The 24559-nt window shown below is 45.4% G+C and overlaps 1 protein-coding gene across 1 annotated transcript in view; it reads left to right on the top strand.

Moving 5' to 3' along the window:
• Nucleotides 1-24559, top strand: part of SPHKAP (SPHK1 interactor, AKAP domain containing) — a 1527314-nt gene that overhangs the window by 316608 nt on the left and 1186147 nt on the right. The window lies entirely within an intron of this gene.

Raw genomic sequence — 24559 nt, 5'->3', positions numbered from 1 at the left:
TATTTAAAGTCTCGAAACGGCTGGTCATTCTGCAATGATTCCGTTGTAAGTTTCAAAAAAAAATTGCCGTTTGACCTTAAAAATTCTTACCTGGTGTTTTTAAAACCAAAATTTTAAAGAAAGAATCTCGAGATTCCCTGTGAAGAATTGGAAAAGGTTCATCAAGTTGAGGGAATGTAAGTCTGCAATGCTGTCTAGATTATTGGTCCAAAACTTTTAATTATAATGTTATTTTGTAAAATCCGACTATATAAACCTGATGCAAGTAAGTCTGCTTGATAGTAAGCAGTATCAGTGTCATAGGAAAAGGAGAACATGAGTGACAAAGAAGAGTAAGATATTAGTAGTCCAGGATTGTGAAAATAATCTCAAATGTTTTCTTTTTGTAAGTTGCGAAAATAGAAAATGTCGGGATTTGATTGGAAGAATTACAAGACTTGCAAATCGCGGCAACATGATTTGGCCTAGTGGAAACATGTGATAGAATGAGAGAAGTCTTTTTTTCTATGTAACATATTTTTCGTATCGATGGAGGTTTTCTTTCAGAAAGTGGCGGGCTGAAAATATTTATAGCACAACAGAGTGGATGCTGTTCATAGGAGATTCTTCGACGTCATTGAAAGTAAGTTAATTTTAAGGAGTTTTGAAATCAGATTTCTTAGGTTGTATGGGTTTTTTAAACACAGTCATTTTGATTGTGTTTTTTTTTCCCCGCTGTTACATGATGAATATCTTCAAGTCACTGATTTAAGTGAAATTTGATACATTCTGAGAACAGCAAAAATAAACCATTTAACATGTATAATTAATGTTCTTCTGTTTGTACTTATGATATACGTTTAGAAATGTGAGGTAGATATGGAAAAACTGAGTCTTCTGTAAGTGTCAATTTTAATGCTTATAGTGCTGTATTTCCGGGTACTGTTTTTTTTAAAAGGAATAGGCCTCACCTCAAAGAAAGCTCTTCAAAGCAGACATCTTATTTGCATCCTGAAACTATCATTTAAAATATTAGAGACAATTTTATGATGGCTTTACATCTTCAACATCAAGATACAGTTTTTTGTAAAATATATATATTTAGGATTGTGTAGGGGACGTAGAGAAGCAGAGACTTCTGTAAATGTCAAAGTTGTTGAAAAACTGTTTGTTCTTGAACCTTTTCCCTTGTCTTTTCTAATTTTTAAGTACATGTTTTAATATTTTTGGAAATGTTTGTTCTCTGTTTTACAGATTGAAAGTATGAAAAAATATTTAAAAAAGGTAACAAGAATTATAAGGTAAATGTTTTCTACTCTTTTTACCCGCAATGCACTGCTGATGATGTCACTGACACTATCTCTCATTTACTCTCTATAGCTGTCTTTCTTTTTACATTATTCTCTGTTTACTTCCCTTATACTAACTCTTCTTTTTTTTAAAAAAATATTTTTTTTAGTTTGCTTAAAGTTCGCGAACCGGTCAGCGAACTTGAAGCGAACCAAAAGAAATAGAGCTTGCCAGAGTGATAAACATTCTAGCAATTTTATTTGAAAGGGGAGGTAGTTCTGAAAAGAACTTTTTTTTTGTTTTTGTTGTTTTATATATATTTTTTTTTTTCTGAACATTTTTTGATTTTTTTGTATTTTTAGAACAGTTTTATGTTTTTTTTGTGTTTTTTATGGAGGGGAAACAACAAAAAAACAGGCATTGAAAACGGCTCAACAGGAGCAAAAAAAAAATTACTTCTTGGGTGCATTAGGGCACTTATGGTTTTCGAACACCATATTAATCAAATTGATGCTCATGTTCCCATACGACAACATTGCACCGCAATATATACAAGTAAACCTCATATGTTGGAAATTTGGTTGAATATTTGGCACAGTTTCCTGTGCCTCTCTTCCTGACAAAGACATTGATGAGGTAGATCTGGCCACAGGAGTTGTCGGGGGATTGTCTTGTAGGTCCCTTAACTCAGCCCGGCTGTAGTTCAAGGGATGCCACCTGGTCATATGTCGATGCATAGTATAGTTGCCCATACTATATTTCTTCTCTGTGCCTCTTGACAATCTGTAATCACAGATGAGGCAGGTGGCATATTTCGCATTCACCTTCTTCTCCCCTGGAGGGATGGAAAAAAACTGCCAGATGAAACTATTTTTTCTCTTTGAAACACGGGGCAACTCTGGGATAAATTGTTGTTGATCTGGATCCTCTTCTTCTTCTTCCTCCTCTTCCTGCTCTCTGTTGGAGGTAAATTGACTTGTTGGTCCTCTCTTCTTATGAGGAGGTGGAGGTGGTGGTGGGGGTGCACCAGCTGCAGCAAGAATGGAAGCCATTGTTGAACTTCAGGTAAATGGTCTTTCTCTCACCAAGATGAAAGTCAGAGTGAGGAAAGAAGGAGGGGTTTACATGATTTGGGAAAAGCAAAAGTTCTGAACCAATGAAAAGTGTTATTTTTAGGTCACATGACCTAGTCATACATCATTTGGAAACCAAAAGTGAAATGAACCAATGAAAAGTTTGATAAACAAGTCACATGACCTGTTCCGCTTACGTTACGCGGTCCGCGCCGCGTCTCGGATCGCTTCCGGTTAGCGGTCCGGAGCACTTCCGGGAGCGCTAACGCAGCGCGTCATTAGACGCATTACGCGACAACGTGATACGTCGCGCTTCCGCGACGCGTCACAGTTCCGCTAACGTAACGTTGACCGGTTCGCGGATTAGGTCGCGGCATCAAGATGAGCTAACGGAAAGCTTCTCGGTTCGCGAACTAGAAGCGAAGGAAAAAAATTATTAAAAAAAAAATTATTAATAAACATCTAAAATATATTTTAAGATTTAAAGAAGAATACATTTTACAGTTACAGATGTTAGCTTTTAAAAAACCAATGAAATTCACAGAAAAAACCATAGGTTATAGACCATATATAGTTAGGAATTTGCATTTACAAAACCTTGAAAATTCAGTGAAAAAACCATAGGTTATAGACCATATATAGTTAGGGATTTGCATTTACAAAACCTTATTTTACTCGCATAAAACCATTGAAATTCCATATATAGTTAGATGCGCTAACTATATATCGCGCACCCGCAATCCACTGCTGATGATGTCACATATTACATCATTCATGACATGGTCAGTGACATCACTGATGACATCACTGATGACAACATCCAGTGACTGTATGTTTCTGTAAAGTTAAAATATGTCTTACATATTGAAGAATGAGTGGATGTATAAGTGTCTGGATGAAGGATTTAGTAGGTGCATGACTGACTGTATGAGTGAGTGATTAAATGTGTCTCACTGAGTGCATGGGTTAGTGACTAAACTGTCTTAATTTGTGCATCATTATGTCTGTTGTTCTGTAAACTGTTGCATGTGTTGATAAGTAGCTATATGAGTAACTATATGGGTTATTGATTGGTTGCCCAAGTATTTGTATGGGAGACTGAGTGTGTGTGTGGGTGGCTGGGAGGTGTATGACTCTGTGCATAGATGTGTGAGCAGTTGATTCACTAGATGTATGGTTTCAAAAGTGCATGTGGAAACAGCTGTATGGGCGGTTGACTGTGTGCATGAGTGTATTGGTGAGTGAATGGATATCTCAGTGCTACATGTCAAAGTAAGTACATATGTAAAACACAGTACATGTGAGAGTTGACATATATAAATAACTGTGCATAAGAGCCAGTGAATGTGTGAGTGGCTGTATGGATCATTGTGAACTTGTATCAGGGATTGTATAAGAGAGTAAATATGTGTTAGTATATGTTTGAATAAGTAAAGTTTGTATAACTGTATAGTTGAGGAAATGGAGGTGTGATTGATTCTTTGCATGACTGACTAGGTGTGTGAGTAACTCCATGGATGAGTGACAGTCTTTGAGTGTCTGTTTACACTGATTGTATCTAAGGTTATATTAGAGTCTGAAGAGGTTCATCGTATTATCACATGAATGATATCATCAGTGATGTGATCAGTAATGTCAAATGAGATGTCATCAGTGATGTCATCAGTGATGTCATTTGAGATGTCATCAGTGATGTCATTTGAGATGTCATCAGTGATGTCATCAGTGATGTCACTGACCATGTCATGAATGATGTAATATGTGACATCATCAGCAGTGGATTGCGGGTGCGCGATATATAGTTAGCGCATCTAACTATATATGGAATTTCAATGGTTTTATGCGAGTAAAATAAGGTTTTGTAAATGCAAATCCCTAACTATATATGGTCTATAACCTATGGTTTTTTCACTGAATATATATATATATATATATATATATATATATATATATATATATATATATATATATATATATACTTCACCAGTTTGTTCTTCACACGGAAGAAAACCGCACACCAGAGATTTGCAAGTAATCTTCTTTTATTGCAAAAGTGCAATTGTCGTCACCAAACCACCACCAACGTGTTTCAACCCCCACGGGACTTGCTCACGGTATGTGAATCCTATGTTGTGTCTCTCTTTTATAGTTCTCCCATTGCTGCCCATTAAGAGGCATTATGGGATATGTAGTGTTCAAAATCTCCTACTGTTTTTCACATTTTTTTGTGATATTTGTTGGTATTAGCACATTCTCATCTTTCTACATGTGTTTCTTTCTCTCTTCTCATACGTTAGTACATTTCTTGTTTGTTGATGTTTTTTTATTTTATTGTTTTTTAATTCCCATGCTTTATTGAGAATAACTATAACAATGTTCCTCAGGCATCCCTTCGTTGTTATTTAGTCACGAGGATATATTGTTTTGTTGTTCTGTGCCTTTCATTCGTATCAAAGGACACAACCTTTGATTTATTTTTCATAATTGTGATAACAACTTTAGGATGTGAGTAATGGCTAAGTGCCCCCACAATGTGCGCCGGTATCACTTTCAGGATATGAAGGGTTCATCATTAACAAATGTTTAATGCAATTTTCATAAATGAACATGCAGTTCTTCGTCCGCATTCAGACCATAATGGGTCTTGGTTTTAAATAGAATTATCCTTTTTTATTCTACTCTCCGCAATTTCAGGGTTCTGTTGCCCCCTCTCTCGTTTTTTGGAATTGTCACCAGTCGATAATATTCAATTTCTTTCCAGGATTTTTCATTATGAGTTTTCAGATGTTTCGCAATTGCATAATTGAAGTCATTGTTATGAATTGCTCTCAAATGTTCGAGAATTCTCTTTTTCAAGGGGCAGATTGTACTTCCTATATATCGGAGTCCGCAGTGGCATTCAATTACATATACCACATACGTTATGTCGCAGGTAATTCTTTCCATGATTTTAAAAGGTTTCCCATTGAAATCATTTATCATTTGTGTATTCTTTCCTATTTTGCAGGCCTTGCATTTATTGCAGTGTACAAATCAATGTTTCCATTGAAAAGCATTTTTTGGCTTGCCTATAACTGCAGCGTCATTTCACAAAATTTCACAACAATTTCCAAAAGAGTTGTCAAATTAAATCTTGTTGTGCATGCAAAGTTTCTGTGCGGTCCATGACACAGGACTCAGCAAAAAGGGGAGTAAAAGAATTGTGTTTTCTCTTGTTAATTCCCATAGGGGCTTTGAACACAGCTACAGCTCGAATCGCTGGACAGAATTACCCTGAATTTGGCAGAAGGGTAGATTTTATTCCCCAGTTCATGCTTTCAGTTATTAGGTTTAAATCCATTCAGTAGTTGTCGAGAAAATAATGGAAATCCAAATTTGTATATATATAGCAGCATCTACCTTATAAATGTACACATACAAACATCTGCAGAGATCTGATTACATGGCAACACCTCAACCAGGAAGTGTTGACATCCATCTTGGGACTTGGCTTCATCCGAGTCCCAAAAAACAAAATGACAAAAAAAGAGAAGGGGGCAGGGTAGTAATACCCTGAGCCCCATCCTTGGTCTTGGGGTCCCAGGGGATTCTCGGCAGGGCAAAAAATAAAAATAAAAACAAGCATGGCCTCCTGTACTTGTTTTTCAGGAAGCCCTGGGGTGGAGCAGTTCCTGGGGCATGTAGGCATTTTAGGGAAAAAGAGGGCTGAGCACAGGGCCCTCCTCCTGAGGCTCGTTGACCCCAGGGGACCACCACCTCCCTGGGCTTTATGTCAATATTGATGGGGGGGTGCATGGTCCACCCTTCACGGGCTCAAGGAAACCCCAGGGACTGCCATCTCCCCAGGGCTTTATTATTAAACTGGAGGGGGGGCATGCAACCCCCCCTCCATGGGCTCTTTAGAAACCAAGGGACCACTGCCTCCCCAGGGTTTTCCACCAATAATTAGCAGGGCTGGCAAATCCCCGATTCCCCAGGAACCACCTCCTCCCCGGGACCAGCATGGGCATTGTAAAGAAAGGGGGTCACACTGCCCCTCTTCTGTAGCCAATAATGACACCGGAGACACCCACCCTCAGGGCTGGCTCCTGCTATGTCCTGGGGTGCCCACCCCAGGACATAGCTGGGTTTTTTTCTTGGCGGGTGCTGACAGCTCCCACCCAGCAAAAGCAAACACTCTGATTCCAGCACACTGGAGCGGTCAAAGTGTTCCAGGATTCCAGCACACTGGAGCGGTCAAAGTGTTCCCGCTTGCTGGAAGCAGACATTTTATCTCTTTACCTGCCCGCATACATGCAGCCAGGGAAAGAGATGAAAGTATTGTTCTCACATGCAGGGAGCTGCATTTCCAGCAGCAGCCTCTGTGCAAGATCAATGCCGGCCTCCAGCTGGCACCGTGAGGGTCTAGAGGCTCCCCCTGTGGTCCCCATCCTGAACACTGGGTACCCATGGTGGGATCAGGGCACCCAGAGACCCATGGCCAGGCCCCGGGGGATGGGGTCCCCAGGGCTGACATCAGCCGGGGTAGGGAGGCTGCGCTTCCCCTCCCCATTCAATATATATATTAAGGTCAGGCAATTGATCTAGGGAAGGGGGCCATGTGCCCCCCTATTCAATTAAGGCTGGATTCAGGGGGATGGGGTCCCTGAGGCCAAAATTGGCCATTAATTCATGGCCGGGTCCCAGGGAATGGAACTTCCCAGGGCCGTTTTAGCCCTGATGCTTATTTCACAAAAATGTAACCTCAACAGTAAGCACTTACACATATAAATAAAGCAGGTGCCCACGCTGAAGCTTCACTTCTGTGCAGGACATATGATCCTAACTGTGCTTGGTGATGGCAAAGCAAGTGTGTTTTCTCAGCAATTCCATATTGAAAAATTATCTGAAATGCTTCATGGTGGTCAATGCATTGCTTTCCTGTTGGAACGCAATCTGTATGTGAATGTGACAAGTGAGTTCTTTGTTGTCTTGTATTGGTGAGTCCATGGTTCTCCCTATAAATGAGTATGGAAATGTGAAAATCAATTGAAAGCTTTGCCCGTTTGGCCTCATCCACCTTAATAGTACGCAACGGTCTTCCTCCCTTTTGCCAGGATGACAATTTCACAAGCGACCCCCAGCACATTTCCCACCATTTTGGGTGAGAAGTTCTTGATGCAGAAGAACATGAGGACATCTCCACCAAACAAAGAAGCACTTATTGCATATAGTTAATAGGAAGTACCCTTGTTTGTTGGAGATTTACCTCTTTGTACTCTTGTCAAATTCTCTATAGGGAAGATTTGTGTTATCACACATTTCTGGATAAAGAAGCACAAGGAACAAGCACATTGCCAAAACGCACACAAGGTCACAGGTAACATTTCCTCATGTTCCATTACACAGTTGCAGTGCAGAATATGTACTGGACCTTTACCCAAGGAGGTAGCACTTAGTAATTAACCACTAGAAAGTATTTCACTCTAGATATTCTGTGAAAAGCTGAGGACTCCTTTTGGATAAAGGGCAGCTGCAGTTGCATTGTGGCCCAGTCACTTACACAGCTACTGACACACCCACATAGACACTTAGGCACACACTCTGGCACTCAAACACTTACGGACAGACCCACCCACATACTGATACATCTGCTCAGAGATCCTCTCAGACACTCACACACCCACACACAGACCCACTCACACACCTACTCACAGACCTACTCATATTCTCTCACACACTCATAGACCCACTCAGACACTCATGCACTCATCACAGACACACTCTAACACTCTCACATTCACTCACAAACCCACTGAGGCACTCATGTACCCACTCACAGAACCACTTAGAGACTCTCACAGCTATTCAAAGACCCATTCAGACACTCATGCACCCACTTACAGACCCACTCAGACATGTACACCCACTCGCAGACCCACTCAGACACTCATGAACCCACTTACAGACCCACTCATACTCTCTCACACCCAATCACAGACTTATTCATAGACTCCTGTACCAACTCACAGACCCTCTCAGAGACTCACACATGCACTCACAGACCCACTCAGACACTCATTCACTCACTAACAAACTGACTCACATACACATGGAGGTACTCACAAATCCACTCAGACACTCTCACATCCACTCACAGACCCACTCAGGCACTCATGTACCCACTCAGACACTAACTCAGACACTCACACACAGACTCACAGACCAGACCCACACAGACACTCATGCACCCACTTACACACCCAATGAGACACGTATGCAGTCACTCCCAGGCCCACACAGACACTCACACACCCACTCACGCACCCATTGAAACTCTCACATGCTCCCTCACACATCCACTGAGACACCCATGCACTCACACACTCACATTCAAAGATTAAAGGTTACAGTTAGGAAATAAAATTAAAAAACCTTAGAATTTCACTTAAGAAAGACCAAACATTCCAAGGACGTTTTAGTTAGAAAATATCATTTAAAAAAAGTAGAAATTCACTGAAAAAACAAACGTTTACAGGGATGTTATGGTTAGAAATAGAATTTTAAAAACCTTAAAAATTCACTGAAAAAAACAAGGTTGCAGGGACGTTATAGTTAGGCTCACATTTCACTCACACAAAACCAGTGAAATGCAGCAGTTGTAGTTACCTGAGAGATCTATAACTTAAGACCCTGCTATGCACTGCTTATGACCGCACATATTACATCACTCATGACATGGTCAGCAACATCACTCATGACATCACTGATGACATCTCAAATAACATCACTGATGACATCTCAAATGACATAGTTAAATTCATCCATCTCTGCTCCTTCCAGGAAGATTCCAGAGTGTGCTGTCAAGCAGGGGCCAACAAAAAAGGGAGAGGCCCAAAAACGCAATTACAACGGGCAATTTCCATAGTACATTTTGAACAGCACTACCTCCAAAACAGTTGAGTGGAATCACACCAAATTGAAAGAAAGCTAGATCTTTACCCAAAAGCATGCTTTTTAACATTTGGTGTAAATCTGTTCAGTAGTTTTTGAGAAATAAAGGCTCAAAATGTATATATATCATTATGAAAACATTTGCAAACAGAAATAGAATGAGTGCAATTGGTAATATAAGAAACATGATTAGAAGCACAGTCTAAATAGTATTGGAACATTTCGAATATGGCTGCTGTGTAAAGATGAATCCAGCCGATGTGCAGAATAAGTCCATTTTTTGTGTCTGTAGCATTGCCACCTACCAATGAAATGTATGTATTTAACACGCAAGGTTTAGCAGTGTAATTGACATTGACAAAGGCAGGGAGGCTGAAACGCTTCTGTCAGTGGCTGGTGATGGATGGTGTTAGAACTGGGGGTCTCTAGTTGGCAGAGGTAGGTACCACTGTCCAAATAGGGACACTTGATTCTAGTCATGGTAAGGAGGAAACCCTCTGAGATAACCCCTGCTCACCCTCTAGGTAGCTTGGTACGAGCAGTCAAGGCTATTCAGGAGGCAAAGTGTAAAGTATGTGTACCAACACTCACAGTAATACAGTGAAAACACCACAAACTGACTCCACAACAGTTTAGAAAAATAAAGGTATTTAATCTAAACTACACAAGACCAAAACGACAAAAATTCAACATACACAGTTCAAGAATATGGTTTTAAAAGAGTTCTTAAGGTTGTAATAAAAAGTTCTTTAGGTTGCGATAAAATAATCCACAGTTAAGTGAAAAGTTCACAGTTGCGTCACGTTTCAGACACAGTACCTTTAGTTGCGACAAAGTTCTAAAAGCAGAAGCTGTTGCAGTGGAAAACAAGCGATGCATCGCTTCTAAGACCCTGGGAAGGCGATGGGACAGCCCCGCTGCAGCAGTGGGCGTGTTGCGACGAATCCGGTATGTATGGGGAGAACGGCGACTTGTATGGATTCCGGTGCGTAGGTTCCGTAGGAAGTTTGTTCTCGCAAAGGCACGATCTTTGGAGGTGCGACGATCGCTGGGTGTTTCTTGAGCACTTTGTTTTCCTGGCTTCTCCTTTCCTTTCAGAGTGAGGGGCAGGATCGTCAGCCGCCCAGCAGGAAGTGGAGCCAGAATTGTAGAAGGCTGGCACAGCCCTATGCAGGCCCAGGTCCTATCTCCTCCCACCACTCAAGTGGCAAATGCAGTCATTCAGCCTAGGGCTGACTCAGCCAGCCTCCTGGGGAATCCCCAGCCCCTGTCACTCTCAAACCAGACAGTCAATACACAAACAGGCCAAGGCACACTGAAGGGTCAGACAAGAGAACAGCAACTTCCTAAAAGTGCTGTTCTCAAACACAGGATTTAAAAACAACCTTTCCTAAAAGATGTTATTAAATTCTGAGTTCAGGGATACTAGACTCTTATGTCCTATATTGTTCCTATGAGAAGAAATGCAGGTAGCCACTGTAGCCAGCATCCCCCATGTTAATCTATGGAGCAAGATAGCCTTACCATAGTGAAAACTAAAATGGCTGTAATTCACTACCAGAGCATGTCACCTGCACCAGTACATGCTCTACCTTTCACATTCACTGCACCCTGCCCAGGGGGGTACCTTATGCCTTCCATAGGGGTGACCAATGTGCACAAAAAGGGAAGGCTTAGGCCTGGTCAGTGGAGACACTGACCAGGAGGACATGGCAGTTCACGGACTGCACACAGGCACTGCGGTGGCAGGCCTGAGACACCATTTTAGGGCTACTCATGTGGGTGGCACAATCAGTGCTGCAGGCCCACTAGTAGCATTTGTCATCACCAGCCCTGGCACACCCTGTGCACTTTACTAGGGACTTCATGGTGATACAAATATGCCAATCATGTACATCCAATCACAATAACAATTTACACAGGGAACACTTACACTCTGGCACTGATCAGCAGTGACAGAGTGTCCAAAGCATCTAAACCAGCAAAAACGAAATCCAGCACAGCATCAAAAATACAGGAGGTAGAGGCCAAAAAGACAGGAGAAACCACGCCAAAGATGTCAGGTCTAACACGCGTCCCCTCCAGCTGAAAGTGGGGGGAACTGCCCACCCTCTTGGGGGTTCTCTTCACTAAGGCGGAAAAACCTGGACAGACCATCAGTGTTGGCGTGTTCTGTACCGGGGCGGTGTTCCACCGTAAAGTCCATTTCCTGTAGGGATATAGACCACCTCAACAGTTTTGGGTTCTCCCCTCTCATCTGTATCAACCACCTCAGGGGCCTGTGGTTGGTCTAAACACGGAAGTGAGTCCCAACCAGATAGGGCCTCAGCTTCTTCAGGGCCCAGACCACAGCAAAAGCTTCCCTTTCAATCGCACTCCACTTCTGTTCCTTGGGGAGTAGTCTCCTACTAATGAAAGCCACTGGCTGGTCCCCTTCCTCCTCAGTGATCTGTGAGAGTACTGCTCCCACACCATGCTCTGAAGTGTCTGTCTGCACTATGAACTCACTGGAGAAATCAGGCGCCTTGAGCACTGGTGCTGTTCACATGGCAGTCCTTAGGGCATCAAAAGCAGTCTGGCAGGCTTCGGTCCAGTTCACTCTTTTGGGCAACTTCTTAGAAGTCAGTTCTGTCAAGGGGGCAACTATGGTGCCATATCCCTTTACAAACCGTCTGTAATACCCGGTGAGACCTAAAAAGCCTCTCACCTCTGTCTGGATCTTTGGGGGCTCCCAAGCCAGAATGGTATCAATCTTCGCCTGTAGGGGCGCCACCTGGCCGCTCCCCACCTGGTGTCCCAAGTACACCACAGATCCCTTCCCTATCTGGCACTTGCTGGCCTTGATAGTGAGGCCTGCCCTTTGCAGAGCCTTCAACACTTTGCAGAGGTGTTGCAAGTGTTCCTCCCACGTGGAGCTGAACACAGCAATGTCATCCAGGTATGCAGCGCTGAATTCCTCCAGCCCGGTCAGTACATGGTTAACCAGTCTCTGGAAGGTGGCAGGGGCATTCTTTAACCCAAAGGGCATGACTCGGAACTGGAAGTGCCCCTCTGGCGTTGAGAATGCGGGCCTCTCTTTGGCCCCATCAGTTAAGGCAATCTGCCAGTACCCAGAAGTCAAATCAAAGGTACTGAGGTACTGGGCAGCTCCCAACTGATCCACAAGCTCATCGGCTCTGGGGATGGGGTGTGCGTCAGTCTTCGTGACCGCATTGAGCCCACGGTAGCCCACGCAAAACCGGAGTTCTGAAGTGGCACCTGGCGCAGCAGCTTTTGGCACTAAGACCACTGGGCTAGCCCAGGGGCTGCTGGAGGGCTCTTCTAGGCCCATAATCATACCCTTCAGGGTGCGGTTGAACCTTTCAACCAACCCGTTTCCTTGAGGGTCATAAGGAATGGTGAACTTATAAGTTACCCCACACTCCTCCCACAGAGACTTCATGTACCTAGAGATGAAGTTGGTACCCCGATCGGAGACCACCGCTCTGGGGAACCCCACACGGGAAAAGATACCCATCAATGCACGGCCCACCAAGGGTGCTGTGATTGTCCTGAGAGGTATTGCTTCCAGGTATCGGGTGGCATGGTCCACCAAGACCAGGATGAACCTGTTGCCTAAGGCTGTCTTGGGGTCCAGGGGCCCCACGATGTCGATGCCCACCCGCTCGAAAGGGGTGCTCACCACAGGGAAGGGTTAGAGGGGTACCTTGCACTTCACTCCAGTCTTGCCACTGGCCTGACATGTTTTGCAAGACCTACAAAAGGAACCAACATGCTTCCTCATCTGAGGCCAGTGGAAGTGGCTGACAAGCCTGTTTAGGGTCTTGTCTTGCCCCGGATGTCCTGCGAGAGGCACGTCATGAGCCAGACCCAGTAGGAAGTCCCTGAAGCATGCGGGTACCACCAGCACACGGGCTGCACCGGGCTCAGCAAACTTAGGCTCACTATATAATAAGTCATCTTCCCACTAGATGAAGTGATCTCTGGCCGCTCCACCTGCTGCCTGGTCTGCAGCCTGCTGCCGCAGGGACGGGCACTCTTTCTGTTCCTGACAGAATTCCTCCCTGGAGGGCCCATCTTCTTGCTGCCAATGGGTCAGCTCAGGTAGGTCGCCCAGTTCGGCTACCTGTTCCCCTGTAGGTTCCAGGGCATCCGCCTCCGGGTCTGCTTCCTCCTGGACCGTGGGAACAGCTGGGGCTGGTTTCCCGTGCCCTCTGCCCTGTCCTCTCCTGGCAGGTCTCTGGGCCACTGTTTCAGGCTCCAGTTCTGCTGCATCACCCCTACTGGCTGCCATAGCACTCGTGGTCACACAGATCCACGCAGGCAACCCCAACATCTCCAAATGAGTTCCGTGTTCTACATCCTTCCATGGAGAACTCTCCAGGTCGTTACCTAGCAGACAGTCTACAGGCAAGGCATCACTGACAACAACTTCCAAAAGACCAGAGACTCCGCCCCACTCAAAGGGAACACATGCCACTTTGCAGAGGTGCACTGAACTGTCAGCTGCTACTATAGGGCGGAGTATATTAGGGATACACTGCTCTTCAGACACCCATGGACACCTCACGGATGTCACACTGGCCCCAGTGTCTCTCAGAGCCTCTATCTCCCTCCCATTGATGGTCACCTTCTGCCCATATTTCTTAATGTTCATGGGCAGTAAGGTTTCCTGGACCATCTCTTGGTCTCCTAAAGAGACAAGGGACATAACTGCTAGCCCCACCTCCCCACTAGAAACCAAATCCCCCCCAAAGCTACACTTGCTAACCCTGGGGCTGGAGCACCAGTGGGTGCTGGCGGTCGCTTGGGGCACCGGCTGATAACATGTCCCACCTCATTGCAGTAAAAGCAGGTAGGGGGACCTCTGTTGTCCCGCCTGCCCCTAGGGGGCCATGGCTGTCTATTTTTGGGGGGTTGGGATTCCCTCTCCTGGGAACTATTTTGGGGCCCTGGTGTGGACTCCTTTTGATTGCCCTTGTCCCCCCCACTCTTCTGCTGGGGACCCTGCCCACCTTTGGCTGTGGTACCCACAATTCCTCTGTGGACCCTGGTACTGGTCCAGTGGTCCGCCTCCTTAGCAAGCTCAATGGGGTCTGTCAGCTTGCTGTCTAAAAGATGCTGGCGCAGCTCTGGAACACAAAGACTACTCAAGTGCTCCCAACTGATTAAATGCAACAACCCCTAAAATCAGTTACCTTGCTGCCCTTCATCCAACCATCCAGTGCACGCGAGTACAAATTCACAAACTCCATCCAAGTCTCAGACTCTTTCTTCTTGGAATTTCTAAACTGCAGTCTGTACTGCTCTTGAGTAAGTCCATACCTGAGACATAAGGCCTCCTTCATATGGGGGTAGGTCATGGTACCTGCTAATTCTAAGGGCTCTAGCGTACTCCTCCCAGAAGCCTCAAAATGTTTCCACAGGCCCGCCCCCAATGCTCTTCAGGCACACCATTCATTCTCAAAGCAATCTCATAGGAAGTAAACCAGGCATAAATATCCTCACTCCTATTATAATTCTGTACCAGATCCTTGGGAATATATACTTTATCCCCATGCACTGGCTGCACGCTGCCACCATTTGAACTGGCATCCACCTCCTTGGCTTTAAGATCCAGTTCTCTCATGCTCAACTCATGAGCCAAAAGCTATTTCTTTTCCTCCAAGGCGCGGGCACTTTTGCTCTCCTCCGCCGCCTTTTCTCTCTCTTTATCCATTTCCAATTGCTTAATTTTCATTTTCATGACTTCCAAGTCATATTCTCTTACTCTCTGATTTTCTTGTAACTCTTATGGGGTGAGGCCCCTACCGGAATGGTTGCTGCCAGCTCCTGAGCCTACTATGCCCACTGGCAGATCTGTGACTAGAAAACCATTCTCTGCATCCACATCATCATTTCCCTCTTGTGCCTCCCAATGGGCCTTTAAGATTCTCTGTAGCTCCTCCTTCCTGTTGGAGGTTTTTATGGGGCACTCAAACTCGTGGCAGAATTTCCTAAGATGCTCAACTTAGTATGAATACAAATCCCCAATGACAAATTCCAGCTCTACTTCTGCCTCCTTACTGGGTGCCTTCCCATTCTCAGACATGATGCTTGGAAGAGTTACTCAAAAATCGAATGAAAAAAAAACAGTAGTATGCGGTGGCGTAGTGGTCTGCACTCACTAGTGATGTACACCAATCACTGTGGGTCTAGTACAAATACAAATTCAAATCCGCACCGCTGACCACCAATGTTAGAACTGGGGGTCTCTAGTTGGCAGAGATAGGTACCACTGTCCAAATAGGGACCCTTGATTCTAGTCAGGGTAAGGAGGAAACCCTCTGAGATAACCCCTGCTCACCCTCTAGGTGGCTTGGCACGAGCAGTCAAGGCTATTCAGGAGGCAATGTGTAAAGTATTTGTACCAATACTCCCAGTAACACAGTGAATACACCACAAACTGACTCCACAACAGTTTAGAAAAATAAAGGTATTTAATCTAAACTACACAAGACCAAAACGACAAAAATCCAACATACACAGTTCAAGAATATGGTTTCAAAAGAGTTCTTAAGGTTGTAATAAAAAGTTCTTTAGGTTGCGATAAAATAATCCACAGTTGCGTGAAAAGTTCACAGTTGCGTCACGTTTCAGACACAGTACCTTTAGTTGCGACAAAGTTCCAAAAGCAGAAGCTGTTGCGGTGGAAAACAAGCGATGCGTCGCTCCTGAGACCCCGGGGAGGCGATGCGACAGCCCCGCTGCAGCAGCGGGCGTGTTGCGACGAATCCGGTCGGTATGGGGAGGACGGCCACTTGTATGGATTCCGGTGCGTAGGTTCCGTAGGAAGTTTGTTCTCGCAAAGGCACGATCTTTGGAGGTGCGACGATCGCTGGGGCGATGATGCGCGGACCAGCAGTGATCTTCTTTCTTGCAGCTCCTCGATGCTTTGGCTTCGGTGATGACTCTCGAAGCGACATGATGCGGTCCGCAAGCAGGCGGTGTGGCGATCTCACCCAGCGACGACAGGCTCTGCGACGACACTCGCAGCGATGTTAGACTTCCCGCACCGATCGTGTGCGTCCTGCAAACGAAGGATGCGACAGCTCTGACAATGGCAACAGACGCTGCGACGATCTCGACCTTCGTAGCGGCGGGAATCTTCTCGCACTGTCGGGGATGCACTCCGCAGGGAGTGATGCGATAACTTTTCTTTAGCAAAGTCTCTCAAGCTTAGTTTCCAGCTTCCCAACACAGGTACAACACCCAGAGGCACCACACATGGGCCAAGCACTGCAGGAAGGACAGAACTCTCTCAGTAGAGCTCACTGGAAGCTGGGGGTGAAGTCCTTTTGTTCATGGGACTTCAGAACAGGGAGCCAGCTCTTCCCAGGCCCTTGGAGATTCCTTCAAGCAAGGGGACACAGCACAGCAAAGTCCTTCCCCTCTCCTTGGCAGCAAAGCAACAGCAGGGCAATCCAGCAGAGCAACAGCTGGACAATCTTCCTTCTTCAATTTCAGCTTTCTCCTTGGCAGAGGTTCCTTCTTGATTCCAGGATGATCTAATTTTCTGTTGTCAGGGGTCCTGTACTTATACCCCTAAAAGTCTTTGTTCTCTTTTTGCAAGTGGGCCCTGAGCCCGGTCTGAACCAGTTCTGGATGTTTCTTGAGCACTTTGTTTTCCTTTCAGAGTGAGGGGCAGGGTCGTCAGCCGCCCAGCAGGAGGTGGAGCCAGCATTGTGGAAGGCAGGCACAGCCCTTTTCAGGCCCAGGTGCTATCTCCTCCCACCACTCAAGTGGCAAACGCAGTCATTCAGCCTAGGGCTGACTCAGCCAGCCTCCTGGGGTATCCCCAGCCCCTGTCACTCTCAAACCAGACAGTCAATACACAAACAGGCCAAGGCACACTGAAGGGTCAGACAAGAGAACAGCAACTTCCTAAAAGTGTTGTTCTCAAACACAGGATTTAAAAACCTTTCCTAAAAGATGTGTTATTAAATTCTGAGTTCAGGGATACCAGACTCTTATGTCCTATCTTGTTCCTATGAGAAGAAATGCTGGTAGCCACCGTAGCCAGCATCCCCCATGTTAGTCTAAGGAGTAAAATAGCCTTACAATAGTGAAAACGAAAATGGCTGTAATTCACTACCAGAGCATGTCACCTGCACCAGTACATGCTCTACCTTTCACATACACTGCACCCTGCCCAGGGGCGTACCTTGGGCCATCCATAGGGGTGACCAATGTGTACAAAAAGGGAAGTGTTAGGCCTGGTCAGTGGGGAAACTGACCAGGAGGACATGGCAGTTCACGGACTGCACACAGGCACTGCGGTGGCAGGCCTGAGACACCATTTTAGGGCTACTCATGTGGGTGGCACAGTCAGTGCTGCAGGCCCACTAGTAGCATTTGTCATCACCAGCCCTGGCACACCCAGTGCACTTTACTAGGGACTTCATGGTAATACAAATATGGTAATCATGTACATCCAATCACAATAACAATTTACACAGGAAGCACTTACACTCTGGCACTGATCAGCAGTGACAGAGTGTCCAAAGCATCTAAACCAGCAAAAACGAAATCCAGCACAGCATCAAAAATACAGGAGGTAGAGGCCAAAAAGACTAGAGAAACCACGCCAAAGATGTCAGGTCTAACAGATGGCTACACATGAAATAATAAAACTACATGAAGCACAGGCCTGGAGTGTGCTGCGTTCCTGTTTTGGGAAAAAGTAAACATATTGGTTTGAGAGACCTTACTCTCATGCCGTATCACCCACCTAGTTTGGGAGCGGAAGCCTGTTTGGCAGTTACAAGGAAAATAATATTGGCCAGATCTACGACCGTGACAATTTGTGACTCGCAAATTGCACTCTTTTGCGAGACGCATTTTGTGAGTCGCAAAATGCCATGTACAACAGTGTCTGACACTGTTTGCGATTCCCAATGGGGTCGCAAATTGCATGATTCATGAATATTCATGAGGCACTCGTAATTTGCGACCCCATTGGGAATGGCTGGCCCTTCCAGGGATGGTGGCCTGCTGGGCTCAGTAGACCCTCATATTTGGGCCTGCTTTTAAATAAAGCAGGATTTTTTTTTTAATGCAGCCCACTTTCCTTAAAGAAAAACAGAATGCACAAGAAAATGAAATGTTTTTGTTGAATTTTTTAAGGGCAGGTAGTGGTCCTTGAAATGCCTCTTCCTAATAGCGGGAGTCCAGTGGGAAAGCAACTTCAAATAACAGAGCATTCAGATTGCCCAAGGAGGCTTTTTTCCTGTCAGATACCTCTTTCCTGCGAGTCCTGCGGAAACTAAAGCTCTGATTGGCTGGCCACAAAATGAAGAGAAATGTTGTGACCACCATTACATAACTGAAGGGACTCGGTCCCCATGTCCTAAAATTAAAAAATATAAGGTTTTACTATTGGGCCTCCCAGCTTCAAGAAGTAAATGATTGGGTGTACGCAGATAGCTCCGAATCGGCCTATAGAGTGGACAGACTGGTAATGCCTAAGGGAAACTGTGAGCATTTGCTCTATGCTCGGAGAGTAGGGAAAGAGTGGCCATATCATACTAGGGTGGTGGTCCAGTGCTGGAGGGAGGCAAACAGGTTCCTGGGTTGGACGGACAGACTGAGTGGCAGAACCCGCCTGTGGCTGGGAGATCAACTGCGAGAGGTATCACAAATGACTGGCTTTGGGGGGGTGGAAAGTGATCAGGATAGATTATTTGGGTGACGTCTGGAAGGACTTGGCTCCCCGCTCTTCTGCTTACCTCAAGAAGGAGTATGACCTCCATGATTCACAACAATACCACTACCTACGCCTTACACATGCCATTCGCTCCCACATGAGCAAAGACACTTCCATTCCAGAGTATTCCCCCATGTAAGATAGGCTATTGTTAGATCCCATACTAGAGAAGCCCAGGTCCACCATCTACCGAAAACTCATAAACAATATGTCTGACCCACTGGTGAAACTCAGAGACATGGACCCGTGATATAGGTGCCATCGAAAACACAATTGGCATGACGCCATACAGAGCCTGCGTGAGATTGCAATCCATCCTAGGTTCAGATTGGTCCAATTGAAAATACTCCACCGCATATACTACCCTCGCACTCACCTATACAAATGGGGCAGGAGCCCATCGGCCCTTTGCATGAGGGAGTGTCAGGGAGAAGGCACCTTCTACCACATAATATGGGAGTGCCCCGCTATAGTCCTTTTTTCGTCCAAAAAGCCAGACACAATGTCGGTGGTTGTGGGCGCATCTGTTCCGCTGGAGCCGAGGTGTTTTTTTTTATGATAAAGGGAGACTCCGACTGGTCAAGACACGTGGAACTCTGGTTGACAGTAGCGGCGGGGGTAGCAAAAAGAAACATCGCCAGGGGATGGGGCTCACAAACGCCCCCGTCATGGGAACAGTGGAGGAAGGACCTAGATTGGTGTCAGCGTGCCGAGGAAACCATATATAAGAGCAGGGGATGCATGAAGAAATGGGAAAATATTTGGGGACCATTTTCAATGCCTGTCACCAACAGGAAAAACCTGGCATTAAGTGGCACTAAAAAGTGCTCAATTCCCCCAAACTCGCCTTGGGAGAAACTCTAATGGTGAGGGGGATTATTTTTGTATTTTCAAAAATGAAAATCCCACTTTGTAATTTTTTCTTTACAATAAAAAATGATTGTAACTTTTCCGTAGGGCTATGTTAAGTTTTACAGAGCTGTCTAGCAAAGTAAAAAGGCATTGGCAGAAACAGCCTTCAAGAGGTTCCTGTCAATGCTTGAAATGTTTGCCTGGCAGACAGACATTTAATAATTTGGCTGGTAGGGTTCTTTGTCAGGGTGACGGAGAGACATGCTTTACTGCAATCACCAAATTTTAAATCTGGCCCTTAATTTCTATTGGCAATGGTAATTACTGTCAAAGTCCAAACTTTTTCAGTTTCAGCAGTGGTTGCTGCCAACCAGGGGCCCTATTATGTATAGAGCACACTTTCCCTGTTTGCATCCCATGCACCTTAAAACAGGTGCACCAGGCACAAACAGGGTAAGTGAACTCTATTACATAGAATGCACTGCCTTCCGGGGCAGCCGCAAACTCACACTGCCCTTAGGGCAGTGCATTCAAGTGAAATACAGAGCGGCTTTGAAGCAGCCGCTCTGTGCTTCTCTGTGTAGGCGGCAACCCTTTGGCACTTTTAAAGGTGATTAGAGATGCCCTCGCAGGCGGGTGCAGCAAGTGACTACACTTCCCTGCAAGGGGATGTCTGGGGGTCCATAGGACCCCATTTCCCCCCTCCATAGGGCTGCTATCAAGGGGTCACTGACAGTGTGCCACCTTTTAGTGCGACTTTCAGTGTGACTCCTGACAGCTTCTTTGCCTCTGCGCCCATGACTATAATACAGCACTGTCACAGACACGAAGTGATTCCCTCATTTGCATGTGGCCATACCCCATGCATATAAGGCAAGAAAGCGTTGGTGCTCTATGTGCGCCAACACTTTCAGTTTTTCAAAAGGGGAGGCACAAGCATCTGCAGCATCTTCTGTAAGGCTGTATGGAGGTCGGTGGGTAAGCCCAATTCCCTTCACAAGCATCTCGGGAGCCACAATGGAAACGTTACTTTAAATCTTTGGAGAGGCGTCACAGCAGAAGAATGAGGGAGTTGCTCTCGGTGACCTGAGTGGTGGTGCGGCACAATGGTACACCAAACATGGAGAGTCAGAGGTTGGAGTAGGAGATGGCAAGAGCTCTGGTGGAGGTGGTCATGTCGGCAAACTCCGGTGAGAGTGGACCAGAGACTTTGGAGGATATGACAGAACTGGATGTATCATAAATGCTGGTGTGAGACAAGTCTAGGAAAGCTTTATTCGATTGTTATTGTACAAATCATAAAAGCATAAATACATAAGAAAAATCCATATAAAATGTAATTAGAAATTACAAAAGATATAATCTACAAAATATACATAATATATTTAAGATGTCATAAAACCATACAAGTGCAAATGTTATGTTTTAAAAACTTGCATTATGCTGCGGAGAAGGTGCCCTGAGTTTACAGGGCATCCAGTATCATGTGTTTTCGCTGCAGGATATCCTTCTTTAAAAACGTTATTACTCTCCACGCAACGTGTTCATCTTCCAAGAACTGCAGCCAAATAAGAGCTGGACGGCATTGCCTTACCCCTTGATTTTTTAAAAGTGGAAGTAGCCACACTTTCCTCAACTCTTTATAAAATTTACAAAAGAACATTAAATGAATCGTGGACTGCTCTGAATGTCTGTCACAGAAGCAAAGCAGCAGGTTATGTGACCAGTCGTTCATAGTTGGTGGTGTCATTTTTCTGTGGACATTGCCCAATCTAAATCTTGTCAGAAGCATCCTATCGGATGCTCCTGGTACAAATAATAGGTAAGGCTCAATTTGGATACAAGAAAGCGTTGTTGGTGTTGCATAACTGTTGTGAGACAACATATATACTTGGCAATGATTCTGGTCTAGCAGAACAGAGTGGACATGCTGATCCCACTGCAGCCGACAAGGCTGCATCTGTGAACTTGGGGTGGGTGATATGGACGTTATGGCTCCGTAGAAATAACATTGTGATATTACGTGCCCAGGTTTGGCCCATGTAGCAGAGCTACTAATTTCATACATTGTCCTCTTTTTAACAGTAACATTTCTGCTGTGACCTTTTGCACATATTCGTGTGCATGACAATGTTGGATTAGCTTCTCTGAAACTACTTCTGTTTACACATCTGGCTTTGCATAACATTATCACAATGCCTCGAAAACCGAATATACAAATGTCTGTCTATCTTCATCCATGGAGCGACTGGGCTATCTACATATCCATAACATTGCTAATCTATACGTACATTGCAAGGATGCTTTTTATTATAAATATTCAGCATCTCATAGGATTAGCAGTGGAGCCCTTCAACTGACACTGAGGGTCCCTGCATGCTGAGACCTCACAATGCAGAGGTCTGACATCGCAGTGAAGGGTGTCCAGGTCATGACCAAGACGCAGTCCTACATTCTCTTCCGCCAGGTAATGGAGTTGGATTGCCCTTGGGGGGATTCTTGACTTCACACCTACACACACTCTAGGTTGGCAAAGAGTAGGATTCGCATAGTAGGAGTACACATGATTACTACCTTGTTTTCTATGCCTGCATATATACACTGTTTTAGCACCCTGGTAGAACTATATCTGCTATTTACTCTTTTGGTGCTGGTAATCACTTTCATCTACTAAATATTGCAGCACATGTATGTTATACAAGAATCACAGTTCAAAAATATTTTGAAAATGTCCCAGTGTGTATTCTCTGTATATTTCTCTGAGAACAAAAGAGCACAAGTGACTGAGCAAGAGTTTCTGATCTATTAACTCGATCCCTGAGGGGTCTGGGTTGTCATGTTGAGTGGTTGCTAGAAACCATATGCTCTCTGGTAGGGCAAGGGTCCTATGGTGGCAAGGTCAGCTAGCTGGTCTCTATGTCAACATATCCTGTGGGGGTGCTTGGAATCTGTCTAGACACCTTACTCAAAGTTTGTGTTGTCCAACAAGCTTGCAGATGCTACAGATTAGTGGGAACTACATGACAGTGGGATGTATGGCTTTAAGTGAAAGGCCTCTATGCGATAAATGCCGTTTTTGAAATGCTGCAAAATGGACGGTGCAGCACACTGTGGATGGGTTGTGTGAAAAAATGGCACCACCCATTATGTAGGATGTTGAGCTTCACAGGGTAAAGCATTATGTATTTGATGCCCATGACCTTCAGTTTTTGTTTCACTCCTCCAAATGTTAGTTGCATCAGCTGCACCCATTGCATATAGTCCAGGAAAATCCGGATGGTTCAGTCTTCAAACAGTATCCCTGGATTGCATGACCCTTGTTAGACTGTGTTCCTATCTCTGTAGTTAAAGATCTTGGAAATTATTGTTCTTGGTGTCCCCCACTGGGTGGTGGAGGGGCCGCCAGGGCCCTGTGGGCATGTTCAACTACAAAGAATAGGGATAGGCTGGCCTTAGGCATTGTCATTTGGACCCACTGCTCCAAAAAAGAAAGGGAATGTTTTGGCGGGCACCTACAGGAAATCCAACAAAGCACAAGTTGCAGAATTTTGAACAGCCTTCCGCATCCTCTGCGTGCATTTCTAATTTCTGTGTTCATGCTGGAAGAATGGCAACCAAGGTCTTGTCGGCAACCACCTCCTCCTGAAGTTTGTTTACTTACTGTTTCATTGCCAAGGATCGCTCAGCCAACTTTTGGAGATCAACATGCAACAAGTTGTCATCCATAGAGACTGAGTCGATCTTAGCCTTTACCTCAGCAATGGAAGCCTCAATTGCCACCAGGATCTGTGCCCCAGTGGGGCCCTGCAGCTCATGGAGTCCACCCCCTTTGGTCTGCCGGATATCTACCTGAGGGGGCATTCTCTGGTCCAGAGGCCATGAATGGATCCATTATTGTTTGTTGGGCACCCTGTGTGACCCTGTACTTGCCCATCTTCAGGAGACTACTTAGGCCCTTGCTCAGGCCCGAGGCATACAGGATTCATAGCAAAGCAGCCCTGTTGTCCTGGTGTTTTTCCAGGCTTCATTTCCCTCCTTCCATTACATTTCAATGGGACAGGCAGTTTTTATTTGAGATTGGAGGGGAGCTTAAGAGTCTCTCCACACAGTAGGAAAAAGTGAGTGCCTCAGGGGGCCACCGCACAGGCTCGCAGCCTGACAATTCACTCCCAGTGCCTCCGCTGCCCCCACAGCCAGCACCCTTAGACTTCTCCACCATGCAGCCCACCCCCAGTTTTTTACACCTGTGCCAGTATCCTTACAGTGGTCCTCTTGTCTGCACCCACAGGGGTCTGGCACAGTTGGGAGACGTAGTCCCTGTTCCATAGTCACTTTCACTACTTTCCCTGCAATCATACTCACAGCCAGTTGCACCACCTCATATCTCTTTGGTCACACTCCAAAGTATTGGCGAACTGAATCCTAGGCCAAGCATCATGGACCATCACCGGTTGTTCCTTCTTGCATGCCAGGGTGTACTCTCCAGCTGTTGGGGGCCCTTTCTGGGCAACAAGGGGGAGGGAGTGCCCACTGTCTCACCAATCCATGAAGCTGTCGTCCGGGAATCTAAACAAGTCTTGCGGCTTAGCTCAAGTGTGGTAGTACACTGCCACTGGAAAGCCTGCGGCTCCAACAAATTTATGCAGCGACCCCTGCAGTCCCCATATCATGGATACCATCTCATTCA

Source organism: Lissotriton vulgaris, chromosome 11 (genome assembly GCF_964263255.1).
Source record: "Lissotriton vulgaris chromosome 11, aLisVul1.2, whole genome shotgun sequence".
Lineage (NCBI taxonomy): Eukaryota > Metazoa > Chordata > Amphibia > Caudata > Salamandridae > Lissotriton > Lissotriton vulgaris.
Note: the sequence above shows the minus strand (reverse complement) of the source record. Positions and strands in the feature narration are given on the sequence as shown.